Source organism: Miscanthus floridulus, chromosome 6, assembly GCF_019320115.1.
Source record: "Miscanthus floridulus cultivar M001 chromosome 6, ASM1932011v1, whole genome shotgun sequence".
Classification (NCBI taxonomy): domain Eukaryota; kingdom Viridiplantae; phylum Streptophyta; class Magnoliopsida; order Poales; family Poaceae; genus Miscanthus; species Miscanthus floridulus.
This window is the reverse complement of record NC_089585.1, coordinates 25,621,703-25,631,971: the sequence shown is the minus strand read 5'-3', so window position 1 is coordinate 25,631,971 and position 10,269 is coordinate 25,621,703. Positions and strand designations below refer to the sequence as shown.

General features: G+C 51.5%; 1 long non-coding RNA gene across 1 annotated transcript; it reads right to left on the bottom strand.

Moving 5' to 3' along the window:
* Positions 1-381: 381 nt before the first annotated feature.
* Positions 382-1,698, bottom strand: LOC136457899 (uncharacterized). The gene is made up of 2 exons (XR_010759843.1): positions 1,183-1,698; positions 382-1,060 (listed from the first exon to the last, which is right to left on the bottom strand). It is a non-coding gene; the product is annotated as an uncharacterized lncRNA (long non-coding RNA).
* Between the last annotated feature and the right edge of the window lie 8,571 nt (positions 1,699-10,269).

Sequence of the window (10,269 nt, the reverse complement as noted above, 5' to 3'; positions counted from 1 at the left end):
TTCATGGGACAATGCTAGAAGGAAAATCGAAATACGTGTACAGTGATGCCATACTCATATATATATATATATATATATATATATATATATATATATATATATATATATATATATATATATATATATATATATATATATATATATATATATATATATATATATATATATATATATTCTAAAGGAATAATATTGGCCCTGTTCGGCTTACCCCATATTCGACTTGTTTGGCTTCTTTTTTTAGCCGGAACAGTATTTTCTCTCACAGTAATTCAGTCAGAACAGTATTTTTAGTCAGTTTCAGTCAAAATTCTGCCAGCCGAACGGGCCAAAGTGTGCTAATCCGATGGGAGTGGCCTCCAGGTTGAACTAGTACAATAATAGTTACCAGAACTTGTATAGTTGGTTACGATAATTAGAGAATGCCTTCAGTAATTACGATAAACTATTTACGATAACCAAATCCGTGCCCAGGCCGTACATCCGCCATGGTGGCCGTCAACACCACGACGGGATGCTCCGGACTGGCCGCCCCCTCCATGGGTTCGTCGTGGAACAGCCCTTGCCCCGATCTGCCATGGGAAGAGGGCTGCTGGTGGTACCGTAGGGAGAGCGCGTCGCAGGGCCGCCGGCAAGGTCGACGCGGTGGAGGTCCCCGTCGGTCACGCGGTGGAGGTCGACGCCGCAGGGAGCACGCTGGAGGAGCGCGCCACTATCGGTCACTGCTGGCGGCAAACGCGAGCAGGGCCGGCCATGGCCAAGCTAGCGGCCTGCTCGTCTCTGCTGGGCTGCGTGTCTGCGCCGGGCCGCCGTGTGCTGAGCCTCCGCTGCGACGACGGAGAAGGAAGGCCGCGGCGGGGATGCGAGCTCGTGGGATCGTTGATCCATTGCTCCCTTAATTGGAAGGGTGCCGGGGCGGAGAACCAAGCAGAGATCCGAGTCCAGAGTTACGATTGACGCCTGCAAGCTACTAATCTCCCACGAGCAACAAACCAACCTGCACAGCCAGGTCCCATCAATGAAAGCAAGCCCATCCATCTCTTGTCATCGGCAAGAAGAAATCCTAATGAAATAGCAAACCAGTGGAAATTCGATTGCTCAATCTTGTTGTCTCCAATACGCACTAAGCAGCGAGGGGAAAAGCTAATCTGGTAATAGTAAAATCATATTGCGACAAAATCTTACCATGAGATTTTTATTTAGCACGTCCACCCCCTGGTGTGTGCGCAGGCGCTGCGACTGAGATCCATCCCGAAGGCATCAACTCCAAGGCTACGACATATGAATTCCCAATTACTTGCTGACTAGACCAAAAGGAACCTGCACTTAATCCAAAAGCAATATGCTCGAGATTGGATGAGTCATGTAGATTTTTACAGCGGCTTACCTGGAGATCCTATCTCTGGTCACATCGATGGGGAGTGCTCACCTGAAGGTCCGATTTGAAGCTGCGATGTGGCCGAGACGGACCTTCTCCGGCGGCGCGTTTGGTGGCGAACAAAGGACACGATTATGATTTGGAGTTCGTGATGTCATGGCTTCACGAGTCGTAGAGAAATTTGCGGCGCTCCCCAATGGCTCGAGAGCGTGGATGACGGAGCCGAGCCGGGTGACGGAGCTGTTGTGCGTGAGTAGGCTGGGTGGGAGCCGATCCAGCAGGACTGTCTATTGGCATGTTGTGTGGTGCCTGGTGCGCCCTGACACGCGCGGTATGGACCCGGGGAATAGGTTATTTTGTAGCCGTGTATATATATATATATATATATATATATAAATAATTGTGATGCTACCTTATTTGATTTATTTGGTGGAATTCACTTTTAGTGGATTATGCATGAATGCATGACTGGGTGATGCCTTGGAGCCCTTCTGTAGATGTTTAGGGCGAATTCATTGTTTAGATGTCGGAAAAAAACTCGTGTAACAGCACCAAAGTTGTGTTCACCCACAAGGCTAGGGGTGGCTTTGTCCAATTGGTCTCTCTCTAAGGATTTTTTTTTTGTCATGAAGCGAGAGGAAATTATTGGTCTATCTCTATGGATTTTTTTTTATCGTGAAGGGAGAGGAAATTATATTAGAAAAAGACCGAAAGAAAGCGTAGTTCTGAGGATATTAAACATGTTGGTATGGGATTCAAAAAATTGTGCATCATTCGTCACAGTACCCCAAATTATATATGAAAAAAACTCTAAAACAAAAAAGGTGTAATATTTTTATTTAGATTCTTTCATTGATGTTGGGTTCATAAACCTGGGGTTCCTCATGGACCTGCTTCCCAGCAAAAGCTCGGCCTAACAGACAACGTTGCGAACAACGCGCAATTCTTGGGCCGGCCCAAAAACCTAACGACAGGCCAAAAGGGCGATCTAGTCTCCGACCGGAAGGCCAAGAAGACTCCGACCCGCCTCTCCGACCGGAAGGCCTGGCCGAAGAGGAACGACGCTCGCTTCCGACTCCGGCCCACCTTTTCGACCGGAAGGCCTGACCGAAGAGGAACGACGCTCGCTTCTGACTCCAACCCGCCTCTCCGATAGGAAGGCCTGGCAAAGGAGAGGACGACGCTCGCTTCCGACTCCGACCCGCTTCTCCGACCGGGAATACACCGAACCTCTGCTTACAGCTCTTCTCCGACCGGGAGGCCGGAGCCGACTGGGGAACGACTGATCGGGGAAGCCCGCGGTGAGGACCTAGGAAACGGACAGAGCAAGTAAGGCGGGGCGCTCCAGTCAACCGCAATACCAAGAATCGTACCCTGCACACCTGTAGGACAGTACTGTCAGGTCATGTCAGAAGGGAACTTTATAACCTTCCAGACATGTCCTGACACCAACAGTGTTGTGGGCGTCGACATTTGACCTACAGTATGTTAGGCGCCGACATTTTCCATACCAGAAGAACACGGCGGAACCAACCGCATGCATCTAGCCATCAACAGTATTGTGGGCGCCGACAAACCATCTTGTACCCGACGGTGTGGGCAACAAGACTAGGTAGCACACACACTCTCTTTCTCTAACTCTCTCTCTCTCTTGTAAAGTCATCCCCTTCATCTATAAAAGGGGATGCGCTCTCTTTCTAAAAGGAGGACGATTCAGACAACTGACTCGGATTCTCTCTGCTTGGCTCTAGAACTCTAAGCCAGATGGAGCATACGTCCGAACACTTAGCGCACGTCGGAGCTCCCGTCACTCTTGGCCCTTCGGTCCGGAGTCCGACCGGACCTCCGATACCCCCATCTTACTCTCTCTCGTTTGTAGCCCCACAACAAACTTCGAGCACCTGGGATTAGGAATAAAGTCACCGACCGACTCAAACTGGACGTAGGGCACGTTGCCTGAACCAGCATAAACCCTGTGTCATTGAGTGCTGGGCCACATCCGATCACAACGTACAGTAAAACTACAAATATTTACGTGTTGGTCACTTTTTCGCACCGACAGTTGGCGCCGTCCGTAGGGAAGACGCCGTACGTTCATGATTTTTGGTCATCGGATGGCCCACCTTTCCACCACCTTCGCCATAGCGGGCTCAAGCGATACGACTCGCTTCGACTCGTAGGAGTTTCCCGCACTCCCACCTATTGGGATGTGGGTTCCTCCCATCTTCGAGTCGTCCTAGGCCTTCTTCTTTGGAAGCCTAGACTTCGTCGCTGATCGGCTCGGCGTGCTTCACCTCCGCGAGGAGGCACTCGTCCCGACGCCCATCGGAGGAGGAGCGCCCTTCGTCGGCTCCGGGCCACCCGGCGACCTCTCCGACAAGGCTCCTACGCTTCGGTCTGAGCCCACGCTGGGCTCAAACCCCACTGTGAGTAACATACATACTGTTCTTTACTCGCTTTTCATATTTTTACCCTCTCCAGAGGGACCCCGTTGTCCCTGCCGCAACCGCCATATGACCGGTTCCCCTACGGCCTCGCGTCCCCCGCGGACGCGTACGCCCGGGGGCTCCGAAGGATGCTGGCGCCGCCCCCTCTCACATCTGAATTTGTGGGGATGGCGAGCTATGCTCCCGCTTCTTTCCATGACCTCATGGATGACGAGGTTGAGGGCGACGGCTCCAACATCAGCGACGTCGTGGCACCTAGCCACCCTCTGTCTCGGGAGTGCACCATGGCAGACGCCCTGGGATAACCGCCGGTGGTAGTGGAGTCTCTACAGATCCACACCCCTCTAGACCCTCGTGCGGAGGCCCTCGCATGTGCGTAGGAGCATGGCGAGGAGCTACGACAAAGGCGGAAGAACCAGCCGTCGCCAGCGCCGACACGCTCGGCGCAGCACGCTGCGCCACGCGCACGTAACCCAGTGAGCAGCGCCTGGGGTCATGCCCTCTAGGTCCAGCACAACATCATGGACGGGGGGAATGATCCCCCACAATTCGCTTGGACTAGCCAGAACATCGCCGCTGTGGCGATGCTTCTACGCAGCCTTCCAGAGCCTATCGACCCCTAGGAATAGGCAATCCACCGAAACCTCCAGGCCCTAGTGGAAACAACCACCGTTGAACAGGCGGAGAGCTTTGTGTCATGGCACCGACTCGCTGCCTCTCTCCCCATTAGGGGAGCGCGGACGCACCAGACGCATCGCTCCATCTGCTGAGCGCGGAATAGGAGGCCGCAGCTACGCCACGACCTAACCCGATGCCCGCTCCACAACGACCGCCTATGCGCGAACGCCTCATGACGAGCCGAGATGCTCGTAGCGTCATCAACAACCGATGTCAGGCCCGGCATGACCATGATGTCCATCGGGCGGCGGTGAGAGCAGGCAGCGTGGGCTCTGGCTGGACCATCGAGGGGACTTGTGAGACGCACCCCAGGCATAGTCATCGACCAGACGACCGGAGTCTTAGCCTGGATGGCCCGGGACCATGGGCTTTTGGCCGACGCATCTAGAGAGCGCCATTCCTGCAGCGTTTCCGACCGCCAACCAACATCGCCAAATAGACTAGGGAGATGAATCCCAGTATATGACTCAAAGACTTCCAGCTCGCTTGCCGAGCCGAAGGAGTGGATGATGACCACTTCATCATTCAATACCTCTCCATCTGTGTTGGGGAACATGTTCGAGCGTGGCTCGAATTTCTCTCGCATGACAGCATTCATGACTGGGCGGACCTCAAGAGGATCTTTATCGGGAATTTCTTGGGGACGTATGTCCGCCCTGGAAACTCCTAGGACCTCAAGAGCTACCAGCAGGAGCCCAATGAGTCCCTATGGGACTACATCCGTAGGTTCTCAAAACAATGCAACTCCCTCCCTGATGTCATCGACGTGGACGTAATCAGCGTGTTCCTCTCTGGGAAAACCTATGAGTCTTTGATTCACAAGCTTGGCTGTCTGAAGCCCCGTACCACCCGCGATCGCTCGATGTCACCATGAACCATGCCTCCGGTGAGGAGGTAGTCAGAGTGGTCTTCAACGAAGGCCGAGACAAGGGCAAGGCCAAGCATGTGGATCAAGACGAGGGCCCCTCCACATAGAGGGGTAAAAAGAACAAGAAGGATCATAGCCAACCGGCCAACCCCGCATTGGTCGCCATGGCTGATCGCGTAGGCAAGCAGCCCTAGCAAGGTCTGCCTAACCACTTCGACAAGCTCATGGATAGCCCATGCACCAACCATGCCTACCCCATCAAGCACCTCTACAAGGACTGCGAGCTCCTCAAGCGCTTCCTACGATAGGCCGGCGGGCCAAAAGAAGGAAAGGGCAAGGAGGCAGTAGCCAAGAAAGGAGGCGTGGCGGGCAAGGATGGAGACAACTTTCCCAACCCTGAGGAATGCATCATGATCTTTGGGGGATCCGATGCCATCTACTCCAAGCGCCAGCACAAAGTGCGCTATAGAGAGGCAGGCATCGCCAAGACGGCCGTCCCCACCTTCCTTTGCTGGACGGAATCTCCGATCACCTTTGATCAAAGGGACCACCCTTTCCATGTTGCTAGATCGGGTCGCTACCCACTCATCGTTGACCCTATCATCCACAAGAAGCGCCTCACCAAGGTGCTGATGGATGGAGGCAGCGGCCTCAACATTCTCTACGTCGACACCCTCGACGCCATGCGCATCGCCCGGTTGGAGCTCCACCTGGCAAGCTCTCCCTTCCACGGCATGATCCTGGGGACGCAGGCATACCCGCTCGAGCAGATCGACCTGCCCATCACGTTTGGTGACCGAGCCAACTTCCGCTCGAAGGTGCTTACCTTCGAGGTGGTGGACTTCCTGGGGTCTTACCACGCCATCTTGGGGTAGCCATGCTACGCCAAGTTCATAGCGGTCCCCAACTACACCTACCTGAAGCTGAAGATGCTGGGACCGAACGACATCATCACTGTGGATAGCACCTTTTCGCACGCCTACATGTGCGACCACGAGCATTTCGAGCATGCCACTACCGTCATCAACTCATCCGAGCTCCCATGACTTGGGGAGTTGTCGACCCTAGCAGTCTCGGACTACAACAAGCCAACCTCCTCGACTGCCTTCCGCCCACTTGAGGAAACTAAGGCAGTGGGGATCGACCCCACTGGCCCTACCAAGATGGTGCAGATTGGGACCCAACTCCTAGCCAAATAGGAATGTGAGCTCGCTGACTTTCTACGTGCCAATCATGATGTCTTCGCATGGAAACCTTCCGACATGCCAGGTATACCATAGGAGGTCGTCGAGCACGCATTACGCCTCATCCCGGGCTTGAAGCCCCTCCAAGCAACGCCTATGTCGCTTTGACGATGAGAGGTGCAGGGCCATAGGCGAGGAGGTCACCAAACTCCTGGCAGCCAGATTCATAAAAAAGGTATACCACTCTGACTGACTCACCAATCCTATTCTTGTTAAAAAGAAGACCAGGAAATGGAGAATGTGTGTTGATTATACTAGCCTCAACAAGGCGTGTTCGAAGGACCATTTTCCTTTACCACGCATAGACCAAATAGTCGACTCCACCTGAGCATGCAAAATCCTCTCCTTTCTGGATACCTACTCAGGCTATCACCAAATCACGATGACCATCTCATGACCAGCTCACGACTTCGTTCATCACTCTGTATGGTTCGTACTATTATGTAACCATGCCTTTCAGTCTAAAGAACACTGACGCCACCTATCAACGGTGCATGCAGCAATGCTTCGCCAATCAAATTGACCCGTTCAATCAACCTGACCAAGTCAAGTGGCCAAAACCAAGAATCACCATCTATGTTGATGACATAGTAGTCAAAATGGCTCAAGCTTGCGACCTGATCGCAAACTTGGCCATAGCATTCATGAACCTCCGAAGGTTCAACATCAAATTAAATCTTGAAAATGTGTTTTTGGGGTTTCGAAGGGGAAGCTGCTTGGATACATCGTGTCCGAACGCGGCATCGAGGGCAACCTCGAAAAAATCATGGCCATCTCAAACATAGGCCCTATACGCAATGTCAAGGGCGTACATAGGCTCACCGGCTGTTTGGCCGCCCCGAGCCGATTCATCTCCTGGCTCGACGAACGGGGGATGCCTCTCTACAAGCTTCTCAAAAAGATGGATGCTTTCGTCTAGACTAAGGAAGCAAAGCAGGCTTTGGAGAGCCTCAAAGCATCACTAACATCGGCCCCAATCCTCATCGCTCCCGAACGGGGAGAACCCCTCCTCCTCTACGTCGTGGCAAGCAACCACGTGGTGAGCGCTGCCCTAGTCATCGAAAGGGAGGAGCTGGGACACCACCTTAAGGTCCAACGACCCATATACTTCATCGGGGAGGTACTCACCGACCCCAAGGTCCGGTACCCTCAGGTGCAAAAACTCCTATACGTAGTGCTAATGGTGACCCAAAAGCTCCTGCATGACTTCACCGACCACGAAGTCTCGATTGTCACTTCATACCCGCTCGGAGACAGCATCCGCAACCGCGACACCGTGGGACGAATCTCCAAGTGGGCACTCGAGCTAATGGGCCACGACATTAGATATATCCCCCATATCGCTATTAAGTCTTAGACTCTCACGGACTTTGTCGCCGAATGGACGGAGGTCTAGCTCCTGACCCTAGACATCACCCACGAGTACTAGATGATGTACTTTGACGCGTTCATTGAAAGGATCAAGATGCCCAAGGGGGGGGTGAATTAGGCTAATTCTAAATTTTCTTGCAATAATTGAAGCCTACGGTTAGCCCAATTAACCCCTTGTGCCTAGAAAAGTGTTTCTATTAATCTAACGCACAAAGGACTTGCAACCTATGTTCCAAACTTACTCTAGCATGGCAATTCTATGAATGTAACAAGTATTGAATTGCTCAAAGTAAATGCTCAAAGTAAAAGCTCAAAGTAAATAGAGAGAGAGGAACGTGGCGATGTTTTGCAAGGTATCGGAGAGTCGCCACTCTCCACTAGTCCTCGTTGGAGCACCCACACAAGGATGTAGCTCCCCCTTGATCCGCGCAAGGATCAAGTGCTCTCTACGGGTTCATTCTTCGACACTCTGTCGTGGTGAATCACCCACAACCGCTCACAACTTGAGTTGGGTCACCCACAAGCTCCGCCGGGTGATCACCAAGCTCCCAATCACCACCAAGCCATCTAGGTGATGGCGATCACCAAGAGTAACAAGCACGAACTCTTACTTAACCACGTGAAGCCTAATGAGAACGGTGGATGCACACTTTGCTACTCTTGATTCACTAATGAGGCTACTCTCTTGGATTCTCAAATCTCAATCACCTCACTAGGACCTTACTCTTCTTGGCACTCATAAATGTGTTTCTCAGCTGTTGGAATGAGCAAAAGTGACTCCACACACGAGTGAAGCTTCTATTTATAACAAGGGCTAAAAACAAATCGTTATGTGCCTCTGTGGGTGACCGGACACTTCGGTCATGTTGACCGGATGCTCCGGTCAGTTCAACCCGCACACCAGTGTTTTAGTGTTGATCGGACGCAGGCAAGGTCCGATCACCACTGACCAAACGCGTCCAGTCACAAATATCCCTCACTGGAACCTTACTGTACTCGACCAGACGCTGAACCCCCAAGGTCCGATCAGTATTGACCGGACGCGTCCGGTTGTAGATTTTCTCTTCTGGAACCTTACTGGAGTCGACCAGACGCTGGTCCTCAGCGTCTGGTCACACCAGACGCAATCTCCTTAGTCAAATAAACTGACCGGGCCCTGCAGCCAGTGTCTGGTCCGACCGGAGCCAGTGCCCAGTCAGCATTTGACCCTCCATTCACTTCCAACTCTCGATCATATGTGAATGAAGCTTGCTCCAAAGGATCTTAGGCATATGTAGGAGCTACCTAGCGCTGGTTTTGACAAGTGTGCACCACACCTAACTCACTAGACTCATCTAGGTCAAGCTACCCGTCCATACCCCCCTTAATAGTACGGCCAAAGGAAAAACAAAGTTCTAAACTACTCTAAGTGTCTCTCCAACTCCAATCGACACTTAGAACTAGTCATCCTTAACTTGTCCTCCATCCTTTGAAAACCGAAACAATTTCCATCATAGGGGCATGACCACCTTGATTGCCCAATTGATCTCCATTACCATGACCTAACTTAATTGCCTCTATAAAGCACATGTTAGTCATAGTAATCTTGTATTGTCATTAATCACTGAAACCCAACAAGGGGCCTAGATGCTTTCAATCTCCCCCTTTTTGGTGATTGATGACAATACCACCTCGAGTATATGAAAGAGTGAGGTTTTTGACATGCTTGGTTCATATAAGCTTTTGTCAATAAGAAAAAAGTAGTTAGGCAAGCTTATATGACCCAAGCCAACACGATGTACTCAAAAGATATGAAATAAGCATGAGTACAAGTAATGAAGCTCATTTGCATCGGAGTAAAGCGCGGAAGCAAAAGCAAATGAGCATAACACATGTGATATGACATATAAAGAAATTCAAAGTAGCGAGCACACATGTCATATATCACAATCACGTAGATATCACTATCACATAGATATAATAGGATGCATGAAAATAAACACACAAATGCATAATAGTAATAGTGTATCACACAAATAAAACTCCAAATGTATATAATAGACTAATAGCTAACTAGGCTCCCCCTAAGTCTACATACTCAAACCCTCTCCCCCTTTGGCGTCAAGCACCAAAACCTAAGGGTCGGTCGGCAGGGCTGCAGCGGACGAGCTGGGCGCTGAGGTACGAGGGGCAAGCTGAAACTGGGCACCATCATCATCTGACCCTGAGCTCTGTACTAACTGACCCTCTGTGGCTGGAAGAGTCGTTGAAGTGGTCTAGGTCTGAGCTAGGGCAGGTGCTGCCTGT